Genomic DNA, 18,842 nt, shown 5'->3' on the forward strand with positions numbered 1-18,842 from the left:
TCAGTTTGTTTCCTGAGATTAAGAATTCCTCATATCAGTGAGGTCATGTGATACATGTCTTTCTCTGATTGACTTATTTCACTCAGCATAACACCCTCCAGTTCCATCCACGTCGTTGCAAATGGCAAGATCTCATTCCTTTTGATGGCTGCATAATATTCCATTGTGTATATATACCACATCTTCTTTATCCATTCATCTGTCGATGGGCATCTTGGCTCTTTCCACAGTTTGGCTATTGTGGACATTGCTGCTATAAACATTGGGGTACACGTACCCCTTCGGGTCCCTACATTTGTATCTTTGGGGTAAATACCCAGTAGTGCAATTGCTGGATCGAACGGTAGCTATAATTTCAACTGTTTGAGGAACCTCCATACTGTTTTCCAGAGTGTTAAATGAGAAAGCAGACTAAAACACCTTATGAAGAAAATAATTTCTAACACAGAAAACATAACCCTAAGACAGCATTTAAAAATCATTAAAAAAATTTTTGTTTTAAGCAGGTGAGAATTCTGATGTTTTTAAATTTAAATATTGTATAGCTTTTGACACTGAAAAGTATTATTGCAAGTTGGGTGCAACTTGAACTTAATGAAAATCTTTACAGAGTCTAATTTGGATGTGATTAACAAAACAGACCCATTAAGCCTGCACCTTTATATCGGAAAAAACAAAACAAAACATAAGGGCATTAATACACTGCTGGCGTACTGTGACGCCGTAGTGTGAGCTACCTTCCTCGATGAACAACCCTGCATTTCGGGATTGTTGCTGCAGGCTCTCTGTATATAAGCTTCCTTACCCGAAAAAGGGTGGGTCTGGAAACCATCTCTTCGCTCACCATCAGGGGTCATATTCCACAAATGTATACATCCTAGGAAGAAAATGCAAAACAAGAAGCACAGTCACTGGCCTGGCACTACACATAATAGTCAGAGAACAGTTTTGCCATGGTGAGTTGAGACAACCTGAAACACTGAACCTGCAAACAGCTATGGATCAATTACATACCCCTGTACCGACTTCTAAGAGGTCCTGGCACGGCAGACGAGTCTGTGATAGACGCAGCAGGTTAAACAGGCGACCCTTAGGACTACATTTTCATCCAAATCCTGGTGTATTAATGTCACAGCTTCCTTCTGAGGGGGGTGGCCAATGATACTCTTAGGCTCCCGGGGAATCCACAGAAGAGATGGGGATCCCTGTGCTTCATGCTGGTGGACTGGTCCCTGTGGTGAGTGGGATGGGCAGGTGTGGCTGGCCGAGAGATTCACAATGACCACAGGGCTGGAGAGACCACTGCACCTTGCTTGCCTATCTCCCCCACACCCATGTCCATTCCATGTCCAACACCTCACCCACAACTCAAGGTCACTACTCTCATTTTACCCACATAAGCCCATCTGCAGAATTTATTGGGTCAGATGATTCCTGCTGTCTAACTGACACATAAAAGGCAGGTTTTTACCTTCTTCTGTGTTTATTATCAGACCGATTAGATTCATCCGTGCTACGCACGCTTTCAGGTGTTCACTATAATTATGCATGGCATAGATCCATGAATAGAAGAGAATGTATTTTTCTATTCATGGGTATTTGGCCAGTTTCTCGTTGGCGGGCTGGCAATCAAAACTTCAAATGGAAAACTCAACTTCTTGTATGTATATCTTGCCTGATTTAAACAACACAAGCAAATGATGCTCCCAAAAGTGAGGCATGAAATGGGAGGACGGGGTGCAGTCATCCAGGATGAATTTTTTCAAACCCTCTTTGCTTCCTGAACCCTCTACTTTTGCCACCAGTTACATATTCAAATGCGTTAAAAGAGTCAATAGCCTATGTTCAAGTTGCATGTTCACGAAGTAGGCGAATCAAGCGCAGGATGCTCAAACCAAGCAGTGGCACCACGTGATACACTGAACTGATCTATATGCAGCTTCGTTCTCGATACTCCCATCTGCCACCACCACAACTTATAGAGACACTTCAAAGACATCTGATAGGATTCTGTGTATCTGTAGACTGTGAATTAGCTGTGTTTTCCGTCTTGGGTGAGGGTTAAGTGCTCTCTTCTTCCAGTTAGTGTTCAAATGGTGTGGTCTACACGGCACCCAACCTCCCGGCTAACACCAGGAGCTTCTACAGAGTGGTCAAAAACAATCCCAACATCCTGATCATACTTCTGGACATACGTGAGGGAATGAACTTGACGTATTTTTCCCACAGAAGCCCAGAAGAGAAGTAATTTCGGAATGTGGGGTTTGTGCAGTGGCCTAGTTGTAAATTGCTTTTTAAGTGATTGGATTTCATCTTGTCTGAAAACTAAAATAACAGGAAATAACTAAGAGGCCAAGAAATGAATTTATAACATGATAACTTATATAAGTCTTACATAAGCACCTTGAAGGACGCCGTATGATTTGTAAGTGTCTCCAATAATATTTGAAAACCAAAGAGGTGTTATGGTTTGGTAGCATCAAACTGGGATAAAGAAGTCTGTGACAGCAGATAGCCTTAATTTCAAATCTGTCCCCCAATTTGCCCTCTTAGGAACACCGTTATACTGCATGTAGAATATTCCAACAAAGACCATCACTTCCCAAAATGTACAATGATCACTGTGGTCAACTTCTTTAGTTCAATTATTTATTATATTATCTTCATTTTGCCTACACTCAGGGAAATTCCCATTTCTACTCTTTCTTTCAGCAAATATTCCCTGAGTACATGGTATCTCCCTGCCCCTGAGCTAAGAAAAGTGTATTTTACGGTGGAGACAGAGATGTATAAGGTTTTGGATTTTTTTTTTTTTTGGTAAGTGAAAAAACACCTGTAAAGATTTCATCTCTTTTCAGGTTTTCAAACGAGAACACGCTTAAGGTATTTGTTTTAACACTCTGAAATCCTTTCTCTATCCCTAAAAGCCCCTGAGTATCTTTATGCAACAGTTTGAAGTCCACATCCATTGTCTTTGTAACCGAACGGCATGGTGACTTTTTATCTTTGCTGTAACATTCACTTTCTCTTATTTTCCATCTTTAGATCTGTTTTCTTGGTGTGGTTTTCAGCTGACTTATCAACAAAGAATTTACTAAGTTATCAATCATTTCACTGCTTGAATGGTCTCTTGAACTTTTCCAAATACCAGGAAAATTCCACTCCTGGTGTTGCAGTAATACTGACCCTCTTGTTATAGCCATTATGAACTTTGAACAATTTTAATTTGAAAAAAAAAACTACACGAATTTACATGAAGTTCACATAATTTATTTCCTGATGTGTTTGTGCCTGAAAACCGTAAGGCAGGATACTCTTTTTCAAATGCCAATTATTCATATCTTTGTAGAGAGTTTCATTTTCTAGCCAGAAATCAGAATGACGGTTTTCGAGGACTTTGAAGGTCCTCATTCCTGAAGCTGTTCAAACACAGCTGGGTGCCCATGTAACAGGGATGTAACAGGAAGCACCAAACAGTGCTGGGAATTTAATCTAGAAAACTTCCAACTTCCCTTCCAATGCTCATATATCCTGAGGTCCTGTGAGTCAACGGATCAGTGTTTTTCCCTGATTTATATTTTGAATCCTCCTTGGGGAATAAAAGTCTTCTATTCTGGGGATCCAATAAATATAGAAGGACCCAATATGCTGATGCAATTTTACTGAGACAGAACTGCAATCTGCATAGTCAGTATATAACTATTTAAGCATATTTATTTAAGGGGCTGATAATTTTTCCACTGTATTTATTGTTTTTAGGAGGCTCCATGCCCAACATGGGGCTTGAACTCATGACCCTAGATCAAGAACTGCATGCTCTACCAACTGAGCCAGCCAGGCGCCCCTATTTTTGTTTGTTTTTAAAGGATGACCCTGCTTAGATGGAAAATGTTAGATTTTTTTTTTTTAATTCAGTACTCTCTTTGTGCAACGTGGGGCTCAGACTCCTGACCCCAAGGTCAAGAGTCACATGCTCTACCGACTGAGGCAGCCGGGCGCCCCAAATGTCAGATTTTTACTTTTGCAAATGCAAAGGAACCAGAGGCTAGCAGATGATGTTTAGTGTCTCCTTTTTGTTATTTCTTGCAATTTGTTACTGAAATATTTCAATGTTATAAGGCTTAACTTTGTTATTTCTTAAGCAATAAATTGTGGCTGGCCAGGGCACAGGAAGAGGAGAACAGATCAGCAGTCAGCACTTTGGCTTCAGAAGATGTTAAGAAAATTTATGGTTCTCACATTCCAGAGTTTCCTTCCAAAAACAACTAAAAGGGATGTTTAAAACTAACTGATTTCAATAATGAAATATAAAAGTTGGATGGGTGGGATATTTAATACAACCTGTATTTGATAGCGAGTGATCCTACAATGTAGCTTTCATGTTTCTTCTTTACAAAATCCACATGAAAGTTCTAAACAAGTCTGGAAACGAAGTTTATTCATTCAGTCAACAAACGGTGTTGAGAACCTCTTCGGGGTTATGCAGTGGGGATATACCAAGACTAAGAAAGAGTGAGCATGCCAGACCTATATGCAGATCACTGCGATTATTAGATCTACTAGATCTACTAGCAGGTCTACTACTAGATCTACTATGCATCCACCTATGTCATCTGTCTGTCTATTTGCCTACCTACCTATCTACCTGGTGACCTGGAGAATGACGGAGGCACAGAGCGAAGTCCCTTCTCTCCAGGGGAAGCCAGGTTAGGCTTCAACAGACTACTGACAAGTAGGCTTTTCCTGCCCCAAGAAGAAAGTAGTTCACAGAGGGAACAGCATCTGCAAAGCTACTTACGAACAGATACGGTGGTGCCGGCAGCTAATATGATGTAATCGGGTTGTGATTATAGTCAACGTAGGTATTGCTCTTTCACCGCTATGTTACAATCTACCCTAACACTCGGTACTTTATTAAAACAATGACTTTATTATCCGTCATGATTGTGTGAGTCAGCTGGGCTCAACTGGTAGTTTTTCCTCAACGCGATACTGGCTGAAAAGCCGCAGCTATCTGAAAGAGCTTGACTGGACCGGAACATATAAAATGGTTTAGTCATATTCCGGGCAGCTTGTCAGGGGTCCTTAGAAGGCTGATCTCTGCTGGGATGTCCAGACATCCGGGATTCCCATATGGTCTGAGAGCCTCTTCCTGAGGCTCAAGGTCTCACTGTCGTCAGCAGGGAAGCTGGACTTCTCACGTGGTGGCTCAGGGATTGTGAAATCACAACAGCAAATCTTCCACATCCACCTGAGACTCAGGCATGGAGGGGCAGAGCATCACGTGACCACTAGGGTCAGGGAGACAGCCCAAATTCAAGGAGGAGGGGGCTGCACAAGGACATGCATACAAGACGTGCTTCAGTGGGACTTGCGTTTGGAGACTTGTTAACCAGCCTCCAATATCTGGTTTCCAAGTACTCACTTCTCTTCCACGATGCCAAAGCCTCCTCTCATTCTAGCATCAGGATCAGGCTTAAATTAAAAGACGAGGTCTCCTAAATCATGTCCAGGTGCAGACGGGTTTACTTGGACGCAGCTCCTCTTGCTCTCAAGGCAGGTGAACCAAAGAGATGAGTGACTGGCCTCTTAGATGCAAACCTACAACCACGAGACAGAGACCGTCCTAGACTCCCTCGCGACTCCTGTGTGTAGGTAAGGCTCTGCTAGGACAGTGCCCCGAGGTTGGCAGTTTTTGTGCCCAGCTGAGAGCTTCTACTAGGCCCTACCTTAACCCCTCCAGAAGTCTTAAGGTAGGGCCTCACTACAACACTCTTGCTTTGATCTTTACCCCGAGGTCCTACCTTTCCGGTAGTGTGCTGGATTTGATCTTTTCCCCAGGGTTTTAACTTTTCTGCATCCATTCATCTTTTTTTTCCATCCGTCTTATTGCAGTGCCTTAAACACACAGCTAGAAGGGACCCAGTGACAGGTGCAGCAATCTGCATCAAGAGGTCTCTGTTCCAGGGCAACAACTCACTGGGGACATTTTCTATCGTCCAAAAGTACCAGAAACAACACTACCGATATTTGTGAAATGCACAGCACACTCACAGTCTCTTCCAGCATCCCAGGGCAGTTGCCTTGACACGTTTACAGCCTCCTATATTTTCACAGATCCTTGGTTTCCTGTTCCATTTTGGCCATGCTTGCCACGCGTGGCCCTCCGCAGAGATTTTACTTTTACTGATACAAGCACGAACTAATGCTTCTCAACGCCGTTTGCCTTGTTTTTGCTAAGGAACGGGATTTAAATACTAAGTTGTCCTGAGCCCCTGGATTTGAGGAGGGTTGGTCTGTACTCTTCTGGAGACATGGGACATGCCATTCTTTGGGTGGTAGACCTTGGCTCTTTTGACTTCTCTGCTGGAGATGGATTTACTCCAGGAAGATGCTATTCTCAGGCATCTGGTTCTTCTCTGAATTCAGCTTCCAACCCTGAAGGCTTTCTACGTTCATCACAGAGTCCACTTGGTTCTCCTCCTGGCCAAGCTCAATGGCAACCACTGGAATCACTTCCACATACCGTGTGGAAAATGAAGGAATGAGCGCGAGCCGGAAGCTGGCCCCAGCTTTCGGTCTTCAAAGACGGGGGAGGACATGCCATGTGGGCTCTCCGGGTGGCCCGACTCACTTAGCAGATCTTGAACTATGTGATTTCTCTTTAATCTTCCTCTTCCCTATGTTCCTGATATTTAGAAAAGCAAGGTAAGGAAAAGAAATACAGTTTGTTCCCGTTCCATTTTCGCATCGTACTGTGTACTCTGCTGGTTTTCTGACGTCTTCGATGGCACGTGGATCTTCAGACAGGGGTTTCTTCCCTTGGAAAATTTCCTCCACTCCATCCTGGGCCGAAGTCTTTTATCTATCCTAATGCCACTCTTACAGGTTGTGGGTCATTACGGATCATTTAACAGGTTCAGACTCCCCAACCTCTCTCCTTACAGAGACTCCAAAGGAGAGAGGAATGAGAAGCTCCAGGCCTATGGAAGGGCACCAAGCTAAGCTTTGCAGACACGTGGGACAGTCAGGCTGCGTAGCAAGCTGGTCGTAAATCCTCTCCTTCGTTTGAACGCTGCTGCTGTTGGGGAGTAGGCTGCTTAGTGTTTGGTGTGTGTGTTTTCAGATTTTAGTCTTGTTTATGCTATATCCCCCTCTTTTCCATTACAGTTTATCTGTTGCGAAACCTGGGCGGTTTGGATTTGTAGCGTTTTCCACGGTCTGAGTATTACATGTTTTGCCTGTTGATGTTGTGCTTAAACAGGGTGTTCTGGTCTCTGATAATCACCAGCTGAATTCAGGGGCTTGATCAAAATCAGATTGGATCCATTTGGCAAGACCAAAGTTGGAACTGAATCCTTCATCAGGACGTAAATATTTTGTGGCTTTTGCTCTTTTTTTTTTTTTTTGTTATCAGCATCGAGTATTCAATGCCTACATCCATTAATTCACGGAGGGCAAAAAATGGTGATGTTCTAATTTGATCGGTTTATTTATTCATTAATTTAACTGTAGTCACTGCAATTCTCAGCTAACGTTCTGTTGCTTACACAGAAAAAGCAAGATGCACGTTAAGATTTTCAAGGTAATAAACTGGCTACCTCTCATCCTCACAATGTGGCCAACTGGTTTTATTTTTAAATGTCTTCATAAATCCATGGATTTAAGTATATTTGACGGGTTTCAATCCATTACAAATCTTGTCCTCAGTGAAGCTCAAACTGTCTCAGCTTTGGCCAATGTTCAGTTCCATCAAGTTGGCCACTGAGTTCTTTTGACTTAACCCCACTAGATTTTTATATCCTTTTTGCTCTGATTTGTCCTGATGTTCTAGTCTCATCTTCTGCATCCCCTGCCCCAGGACAAGAATCAGTCATTTCTCCAAGAAACTCAAGCTTCTGAAAATAGGAAATGGTATATGTCAAAACCAAAATCTGAGTCCTAGGAATGCCACTGCCACTGAATTGCTCATTGTTTCTAAGAATTTTCAACATAGTTGTGAAAAGTATATATGAAACTTGAGAGTTCATACTAATATTTCCAATGCAAATTTAGGAGTGCAAGGTTTTTAAATCTCTTCCGTATCATATCTTTGTTCCACGTTGAAAATCTTCATTCTCAAGAACACAGGGCAGAATTAAAACATCTTCTCATTATTCATGCACCCTATCCCCACATCACAAACACAACAGTATTGATATCACGGTACTAAGACCAATTATAATTGCTAAAAACACTTTCAATTTTTTGCATATGCTACTGCCATTATCTCTCATTTTCAATCATTATACAGCAGCCATAGTGTCAGAATATGTGGCAATTGCACTAATTCTCTCTACTTTAACCTATATTTTGTCTTTGTTTTATAAGGTACCTGTAATTAGTGGTCAGCCCTATTCTTAAGGTGATGCCTCTAGTAACTTCTGTTGTCTAAAGACTGTTTCCTAGTAGTTTCCTCAGGAAAAAGGTATGGGAACAATGTTCCTTGAGTTCTTGAGTATTTATAACAATCTGTGCTATTACAAATGAAATATTTAATTCTGTTACAAATTCAAGGTCATTTAACTACAGGAAACTACATGTATAGGCTTATTTTCTAAAAGGCTATTGTATTTAATATCCTTATGTTTTCTATTAGTTTATTATTATTATTATTATTAAATTCTTTTGACTGTTCCATCTTCAAACAGTGTTAATTTTGATTTCCAACATTTTAAATAATTGTGTTGGCTAATCCTTCCACACTGACATTAACAATGAAAACGATAGCAGGTACCCTTCTTTCTTTTTCTGTTTTTATTTAAATTTCCAGTTAGTTAACATAGAGCGTAGTATTAGTTTCAGGGGTACAACACAGTGATTGGACAATTCCATACCACATCCCCATCACCTACTTAACCCATTCTCATACCCACCTGCCCTCCAGCAATCCTCAGGTTGTTTTCTAGAGTTAAGAGTCAGTTTCTTGGTTGGCCTCTCTTCCCCCCGCCTTTGCTCATTTGTTTTGTTTCTTAAATTTCAAACAGTGAAAGCAGATGTTATTTGTCTTTCTCTGACTGACTTATTTCACTGAGCATAATACCCTCTAGTTCAATCCATGTCATTGCAAATGGCAAGATTTCATTCTCTTTTTTTTATAGCTGAGTAATATTTCATTGCATATATATACCCCATCTTTTTTTTTTAAGTTTACTTATTTAGGTAATCTCTATACCCAACATGGAACTCGAACTCAAGATCCCAAGATCAAGAGTTACATGCTCTTCCAACTGGGCCAGCCAGGCACCCCATACCACATCTTCTTTATCCATTTCTCAGTTGATGGATACTTGGTCTGCTTCCATATCTTGACTATCATAACTAATGCTGCTATAACCATCGGGATGCATGTATCCCTCTGAATTAGTATTTTTCTATTCTTTGGGTAGATACCTAGTAGTTCGACTGCTGGATTGTATGGTAGTTCTATTTTTTTTTAAAGATTTTTAAAGAGAGAGAGAGAGAGAGAGCACAAGCAGGGGAAGGGGTAGAGGCAGAGGGAGAAGCAGACTCCCCACTGAGCAGGGAGCCTGATGCGGCGCTAGATCCCAGGACCCTGGGATCATGACCTGAGCTGAAGGCAGACGCTGAACCAGTGGAGATGCCCAGGCACCCAGTAGTTCTATCTTTAACTTTTTTTTAAAGAAAGATTTATTTATTTGAAAGAGAGGGCCCAGGAGCGTGAGTGGGGGAGAATCTCTAAGCAGACTCCCCACTGAGTGCGGAGCCTGACACGGGACTCAATCTCACAACCCATGAGCTTACTATCTGAGCCAAAACCAAGAGTCAGACACTCAACTGACTAAGTCACCCAGGGGCACCCCTATCTTCAACCTTTTGAGGAACCTCCATACTGTTTCCAGAGTGGCTGCACCAGTTTGCATTCCCACCAACAGCACAAGAGGGTTCCCCTTTCTCCACATCCCCGCCAACACCTGTTGTTTCATTTTAGCCAGTCCGACAGGTGTGAGGTAATATCTCATAATGGTTTTGACTTGTATTTCCCTGATGATCAGTGATGTTGAGCATCTTTTCATGTGCCTGATGGCCATCTGGATGTCTTCTTTGGAAAACGGTCTATTCATGTCTTTTGTGCATTTTTTTAACTGGATTATTTGTGTTTTGGGTGTTGAGTCGTATCACTTCTTTATATATTTTGGATACTAACCCTTTATCGGATATGTCATTTGCAAATATCTTCTCCCATCCTATAGGGTGCCTTTCAGTTTTGTTGATGGTTTCCTTCACTGTGCAGAAGCTTTCTATTTTGATGATGTCCCAAGAGTTTATTTTTGCTTTTGTTTGCCTCAGCTCAGGAAACATTATCTAGAAAAATGCTGCTACAGCTGATGTCAGAGAAATTACTGCCTGTGTTCTCTTCTAGGATCTATATGGTTTCAGGTCTCAGATGTAGGTCTTTAATCCATTTTGAGTTTGTTTTTGTTTTCTTCTTTCTTATTGACTCCAATGGGATATTGCAGCCTCAAAACACATGTGGTCAAATTTATTTTTATTACTCTCATTTCTATTTTGCTTAGACCTCTAATCTGAAATAACCGCTGGGTTGTATGAAATTATTTTTTGGTACTTATTGAAACAGTAATTTTTTTTTCATTTTACTTAATAATATCATGAATTACATTAGTAGATTTCCTCGTACTGAATCATTCCAGTATTCCTAAGACAGATATTACTTTATCATGGGGTATTCTTAATAGACTGCTAGTTTAAATGCTCACTTAGAGAGTTTGCATTAATATTTATTGTAATTGAGATGACACATACATATGCAGGTAACTCTTATTTTCTGATCTCTGTCAGATTTTAATATCACAGTTAATCTACCTTTATAATATCTAATACATGTATTCCTTCCTTTTTATGGTCTTGGTCAGTTTTTAGTACCTTAGGGATTAATTGTTCCTTTAAACTTTAATAGCATAGAAATTTCACTGTCTTTACAATCCTGGGCTAAGATTACCTATGTAATAACCTTCATCTATCACTTCATAGGTGGGTAGAGAGACTAGGGGCATCTTTGATATCTTTTCTCAATGGAGACCATGACTATGAGACTATTTCCTAAAATTCCACCAAGAAAAAGGTCATCCTCACAAACATTCTACTGTTTTCCCCATACATGCCCATTTTACATCCTTACTTTTCCATTACATTTTATTCTTTCTCCCCCATTCCCTTTCTCTCCCCTCTCTTTTTTTCACTTAGACTAGCGTATACAGCATTTTCTCTATAGGTCTGCGGTGTGCACCATGCCATAAGAAATTAAAACCTACAAGGAACAATCAAGTTTGTTTCTAGACTACAAGGCCAGTCCTAAGACAGCAAATGTAAATCTTGTCTCCATCTGCAACCTTCTACTGGTCCTTGGCTTACCTTAAATGGCACCAAGAACCTCACAGGAACCAACGTGAAACATTCACTAAAACTAATATGGCCATCTCATCACGGAATGAGATAGCGAGAAGCAAGCTCCCAAACCTAACAATGAGAACCAAGGAAAACAAACGTGGAGCCCGCCGCAGAACGAAGGCTGCCCCACAGTGGGCATTTCTGGTTTGTCATTTGAGGGATGCTTTGAGGCCTGACTCTGCTCTCAGAGTCCCTACGCACATGGATCTGGACTGGGTGCCCAGCTGCCAGCAAGCCGGCATCACACCCGTGTCCTCTGTCAGCCACGTGCATCCCAAATACAGCCCCGGATCGGGAGAGTGCCCGGCATGGCGACGGAAAGTGACCTTATTCCTCGGGTCCACGTGCTCTTCTTCTTTCCTCTGCACCTAAATAACTAAGTCTCAGCGAAGAGTGGGTTCCTTAAAATACTTTGTTCAGCTCATGTAAAGGTCTTGAGCAAGCTAGACTGGTATAAACCGGTCCTCCTGCTGGCTAGATAGTCCTTCCCACATCTTTGGAACTAGATTCGGGACCTATTCTCTGGTGAGATGCCCCCACAGCATGGGCCAGATGAAGCCGTATGGAGCCAAATCAAATACTGTGATCATAGGGAAACTTCATAACCTCCAAGCTCTCAAAATCAGACCAAAATACTTGTCACCTAAAGGGACTTCAGTTCCAGAACAGGAGGACGCAGATAAGCCTTCAGAGTCATCTGAACCCATCCCCATCATCTCCCACAAGCACTCCCCTGCTTCCCGCTCTGGCTTCATGTGTTCTCTGCCCCACGTCCGGGACCTTCTCTCTCAAGAGCACGGGGGTCAACCAGAACGACGATAGTACTGGCAGATTTAAGTTGTATGCATTGCCGTGTGTTCCAAGAAACCACATAGTATTTATTTATAAATCTCACCCATTTTCCTCTTTTCTGACTACTCTTTTTGTTGTTAGCTCTATTAATTTCTCCTCTGTCCTGTTTTTGGGGTTGTCTAGTTGAATTACTTCAAGGTTCATATTTTACTTTATTGGGTTTGGAATGAGAACATTAGATACTTTGAATTTTCTTCTAAGAACATTTTGAACTGGACTGCCTGCCTGTCATGGGCTGCAGGTGGCTCACGCTGATTTGCTCCTTTCCAGGAATTCGGGGAGCCTGCTGTACAATGCTGTCATTAGTAAATAGTAAAAGCTACATTATATAAACTTACTTAAATTACATCATATAAAACCAAAAAATCACATTCTATAAAACAAAACTCTATTAAAACCATAGTAATACTTATCCAAACCTACAATTCTCTTATTGTCCTATCTTTTTCATTACATATCATCGCTGCTTTTGAGGTTGTTTACATTTACAGCAGTAATGTTACATAGTGGTACCTACTGCAGATCTCTCCCCGTTCCCGTGTGCAGTGACCACACTGGTAGCTTGGAACTGGCCACGGTGGGAATATTTACACCACAGAAGGCAGCAGGTGCTCCAAACCAGGATTCACACCGATTGCTCTGTTGATTTTCCTGGGACTTACGAAACTGTTGCAGAAAATGGTAACAGTGCACATTCACTATAAAACAGCGTTACAGGGTGTTATACGCCAACAATGAGTCATGGAACGCTACGTCAAAACTAATTATGTACTGTATGGTGACTCACATGACAAAATAAAACGTAAAAACAAAACAAAACAAAACAAAACAAGACATAAAAAAAACCCAGCGTTGAGTCTAAAGCCATCACATTGTGAATAGCAAGAGGGCAAACACCCGCGTGCGCGCGTGTGCACGCACGCACACCACACACGGAGGAAGTATCTTCCAGGATTCAAGGACTATTAACTACCCAATTCAGCAAAGACACTACTCAGTTATTGCTGCACAAGTTCTGGTGTACATTTTCACTGTTTTATTTCTGTCTTACTCGTTAATATAACCAGATACGCGAACAATACTCATGCTGGATATACACTTGGGGAACTCGCTGTTAAATGTCTGTCAGCGAACCACTGACCAACTCTAATGTTTGGATTTATAGTCTGCCCGTTAGCATTATTTTCTAAGTAACCTGTAATTATACTTTAAATGTCCTCTTTTAACTCTTGTTATTTAAAAAGTGCTATTTTTAGAAGAACATACCACTTCAGGTGTTACCACATTTTTTATTAGGTTCTAATCTTTTGTTCCCTAAATCATAAAATGTGGTGTCTTTTACTGCCCCCTTTGATTTTTTTTTTCCCCCGGGGAGGGGGAGGCCGGTTCTTTGTGGCAAAACATAAAGCCAGATTTTGCAAATGTTTTGTGGGTCCTGAAACGGAAGGGCATGGTCTGCCTAACTTTGGCTGTGGATCCATACTTATTAAATAAATAGACATCTATGTCACATCCTGATAATTATTTTACTTGGTTCTTACGTGAACTTTTCCAATTCTGTTTACGTGATCTCTGAGGTCTGAGCAGTATGTGTGAAGAGCCCCCCTTTCTCCTTGTACGTATGTCTAATGGTTTTTACTCGTGACAACGAAGCACATGCACAGCTTTGGGGCCCCTGGGTGGCTCAGTCAGGTCAGCGTCCGACTCTTGAATCTCAGCTCAGGTCTTGGCCCCAGATTGTGAGTTTAAGCCCTGCACTGGGCTCCACGCTGGGCACGGAGCCTACTTAAAATAAAGTAAATAAATAAAAAAGCACATTCACAGCTTATTTACACTTGTTGACAGTTTTCCTAGCATTCACTGTTTTGGCTTTTATCTATACTTTTCTTTATCCCTTTTCATATTAACTTTTCCTCCCTGATATACATTGCATGCCTTTTCAGTAAAAATGTTTGGATCAAATTGTTTTAAGTATGTCTCTGGTAGACAATTTACCAGTTGACTGTAATCTGGTATGAGTGCCTTTTTATGTTCATAGAGGTCTTATTCACATTTACTGTCCAGATTAAGTCGTAGGTTGTGTTATGTGAAGTGTGGTGTCTCTCTGTGCCTTTCTTTCCGACTTGTGTTTCTTCAGTCACACGGGAAACACACAGTGAGCTTTTTTTAGCAGTGTCCATTTAGGGCAGTTCTCGGTCTCTCTTCAGGGACCAATGGCCCTGTGTTTTCTCAAGTGTAAGACGGTCTAATCATGTGTACCCAGCGGAGCTGACGGGAGGCTGTGTTTTGCATCTCTCTCTGTATCTGGCCCTGTGTTTTCTCAAGTGTAAGACGGTCTAATCATGTGTACCCGGCGGAGCTGACGGGAGGCTGTGTTTTGCATCTCTCTCTGTATCTGACCTTCAGTCAGTTTCTCAAGCAGATCTGGAGTGTGGATAGGTCGGATCTCACTGATGTCACCACCTCATTCTTCTCCCTGTGGAAATGAATGACACTTCCTACCCCACTGTGGGCATGTCAGTCCCACGGAACACGAGCCCTGCCATGGCAATAGAGTGAAGGTCAAGGGTATGCTGGCCAAGTCAGGCTTCCTGTTTAGTGGAGCTGAGCTTTCTTTTCTCCAGCAGAGCCTCGTCTTTTGCTATTGTGCCCAGAAAAGACAACTGTTGCTGATTTTACGGCTGCTAAATGATGATCTATCTCATCGCAGATGTCATGCAAACGTCAAATGTCTTATAAAGATCAAATCATATCTGCTACATTTCCACGTTTTTGCCTCCAGAATAACCTGTTTTGCCTGGGGCCTCGTCAGCACAATGCAACCACCCATATGGATTGTATTAAACACCCGGGCTGCATCAAGGGTGCATACGGAGTTTCAATGCCCGTGTAATAGATTTCCAATTTGCTGCTCACTACCTTCGCAAACATCTATTACAGTTAAGATTGTTTCCTTAAAAACTATGGAACTTGATCTAAAAGTTAGTTAAATTCAGTCTAAGCTTTTAAACGCTAGCAATAAATCACTGAAAAGCTCAGAAGAAAAACCTAAAACACAAACAAACAAATACTCCACTACTTTCTTTTTCCTTTTTTATTCCAAACATATCCCCTCCTTTGTGAGACAGAGATGTGTACACGTGTGCGTACATGGGATTACACGTAAGTATACTGAGGTATCTGTGTTTATATCACATCTTCCATCGTCACCTTTTCTTCTTTAGGTCCGTTCCTGAATCTATTCTGAGACCTCAGTAAGTGGGAAGCAGAAAATTACAAGTTCCTGGGAACGGTAACCCAAAAACCTATCCTCAAGTTACAGTAGGGTGCAGAAAGCCAAACGTACAACAAGAAGACCCTGCAGATACACCGATCATGGTACGAATCAGTCGGGACAGGACAGACGAGAGGACGGTAACAAGCAAGCTCCCACGTTTCAGTGTGCCTCAGCACAACCGACACGTACCTCTTGCTCACCTGAGGCACAGGCGGGCCTCCTCCAGTTAACAGCAGTGATCTCTGAAACACAGTGGCCTCCCGGCATTCCCAAAGCAGAGGAAGCGAGAGCTGAAGCATTCTGTGGGGAGCTGTTCCTACACGTGGCTTCCACCCCTTCTTTCCAGTGCACCTGTCGGGACCTCGGTGTATCGTCAAGCCTGACCGCGAAGGGAGGGCGGTGGGGTGTCGCGTGCCGGAGTCAGAACCGCTGTGCTGGACAGAGCGCATCAGCCTTGTCCACGGCACGGGCGGTGGCCCGGGTCATGGTAGAAGGAAGCGCAGGGCTCTACATCTGGAAGGTACGTTGCAGGGTGGGGAAGATGGCCGAGCTCAACGCTGACACTGTGATGGACGTCTGAAGCTCAGTTATGCAAGAAGAGGCTATCTCCCGTGATATAGGACATATTGCGCACACACACAAGCACACATTCTTCTGGAGCACTGAAAAAGACAGAAGCTTCCTTCTGTGGTCGCCAAGCTGTGCTCCAATCACCACGATCCCACAGGGACAGGGGTAGGCAGCTGAGCCAAGCCGAGCCCATCGTATTCTCTCTCCTGATGATACGACACTTGCATGGAGGCACGCCAGGTGCAAAGACACCAGAGCTGAGTTAATGGCTCTTAGGATCCCGTCTGTCTGTCACACTAATCTCCCATGGAGAGCGTCCTCTGCCCTCTCGCTGCTCTTCTGCAGATAAGGAGGTGGACTGAAGCTTCTGGAAAGCCCCCATGGTGTTTCAGGAGCAAACAGGCCCTCTTCTGCCCAGGTCTGACCCATTTCACAGCCACTCCTTGCTCTCCACAGAGTCCTGGTGGAGCCCAACCCCGCCTCGGCCACGGGACAGAGACAGACCGTGAGATCTAAGCTGTCCACTGTCAACTGGGTGCCACCTGACAGGCACACTCATCGAATCTTTTTCTTTCCTGTATGCTGTGTTTTGAGATCTAGGGACCTAGTGAGCCTTGGCGGAACTGCCTCTCCCAAGGCAAAAGCCAATTCCTCGGCACAGAGAATGGCTCGCCCCGGGGCGTACCCTGCACGTGCACACTACCCAGTGTAGGGCCCATCACCCCTCCCCGGTGACCGCTTCCCCTGCTAGGCTCTTCCACGGCGGGCTACTATTGCCCTGCCTGAAAATACCCCAGCGTCAGGTGATCCGTCTACACCACGGAGCCTGCTGAAATTATTCACGCAAGCCCATTCTCGACGTGTTCAGCCTGCTTCCCTCGCCCATTTCTTCCCACAACGAAGGGGTTCCTGTCTGCGTTCTCCGCTCTCCCTCTGCCTCCAGACTGACCCCGATGCTTCCCTGGGTGGCCCCGCATGGTCGTGGGGAGCCCTCTCCTCTTGGGAACTGTAACAAGCCACCTTTCCAATGGCGTTGCCTCCTGATCTGGTGGCCTGACCCTACCTGAATAATAATAATAATAATAATAATAAAACCTGTATTTTAAGATCCGCCCCCCCCCGCCCCACTCCAAACCCTGACACTGGACAAGCACGGTAGGGTTCCCTGTGAAGTGGGAATGGTGAAAGAGAAAGCTGAAGGAAGCCTTCCGTCCGTGTGGGCAGGACGTGAGCACGACACCTACTTGTTGCCACTGTTTGGAAGGGACCGCGGCCTGAGGCGGGACTTCAAGGCACACGGGGAGCAGAGTCAGCGGGTTTCGCTGGGGTTCTAGGAAGAACAAGACCGGAGGACCGTGACGGCCTGTCTGGGGAAGAGGTGTGTGGGCAGATGTGTCGGAATGGGCACGGAGTGTGACCGTATCCCTGCCCGGAGCCAGGACTCGCCGGGGAACAGACTACAGAGGAGTCAGTTGCTCAGTAAGCAGGCGGATACCAGCTGGTCTGGGCCGCACCCACATGGGGCTCGGGCACAGAGGCACCATGGGGGACCCCAGCCGTGGCAGCTCCTCGCGGAGAACGCCGCGACCTCGTGAAGGCTCACCTGCCCTCCAGCACTGCCACGGCCTGCCAGGTGCATAAGCCCCTTGTCAGGGCACAGAGAAGCGTGGAGAGCGCGTTCGGAGAAGCAAACCGAAGCTTGCTGCCCCCGCCCCTCCCCCCAAACACCACAACCGGACTGGGCCCAAGAGAGTTCTCCAGGCTCTGCCCAGAGGCAACAGCAGGGTTGACCTCACTCTCTTCATGCCACGGGTCTCCGAAGTCCTTTGGGATAGATACGGTTCCTTACACTGAAATCACAACCTAAAACTTTTTCTTTCTAGTACACTCTGAGGTACTTTTTTGCCATTACTGTCTAGGGGTGCTTAATGATCTTGTTATTATTCAAGACACAAGTGAATCTACGGGCGCCCGGGGGGCTCAGGCAGTTGAGCGTCTCGGACTCTTGATTCCGGCTCGGGTCAGGGCCTCAGGGTCGTGCTACTGAGCCCCGCATCGGGCTCTGCGCTGGACTGGACGTAGAGCCTGCTTAGGCTTTTTCCTCTCCCTCCCCCCCCGTGTGCTCATGCACGTTCTTTCTCTGTCTCCAAAGCAACAACAAAAACACACGAATCCATTAATGCTGGATGGATTTTTTTATAAACATGTTACGTGTGACAACCAAATATACGATTTGAACCTAAACTGTAGTCACCATCTCTTGGTGCTGGTCATTTTCAGGAAAATAAATTCAGTTTTGATAAAGGAACATGCCCGGATGGTAAAAGGTACAAGACTTAAAAACTAAAAAACTACACAGACGGTAAAAAAGGGGCAGTGGTTGCCAGGGATTAGGGGAAGGTACGAAGGGATGATTAGGTGGATTACAGGGGCCCTGGGGCCCTGAAACTTCTCTGTATGTTACTTTAATGGTAGAGACATGACGTTCCGTGTTTGGTAAAATCCGTAAAACTGAACAACTCGAAAAGGGCGCCCTTATGCAAGCTGGGGACTTTAGTTAACAAAGATGTATTAATGTTGGTTCGTCGATTACAACAAACGGACCACACTAACGTAAGATGTTACACGGGAGGAGGAAAGCAGACGATACGGGAACCCTGTACTTTCTGCTCAA

Source organism: Callorhinus ursinus, unplaced genomic scaffold (genome assembly GCF_003265705.2).
Source record: "Callorhinus ursinus isolate GAN/ISIS: 27379988/994484 unplaced genomic scaffold, GSC_fseal_2.0 scaffold16, whole genome shotgun sequence".
Taxonomy (NCBI): domain Eukaryota; kingdom Metazoa; phylum Chordata; class Mammalia; order Carnivora; family Otariidae; genus Callorhinus; species Callorhinus ursinus.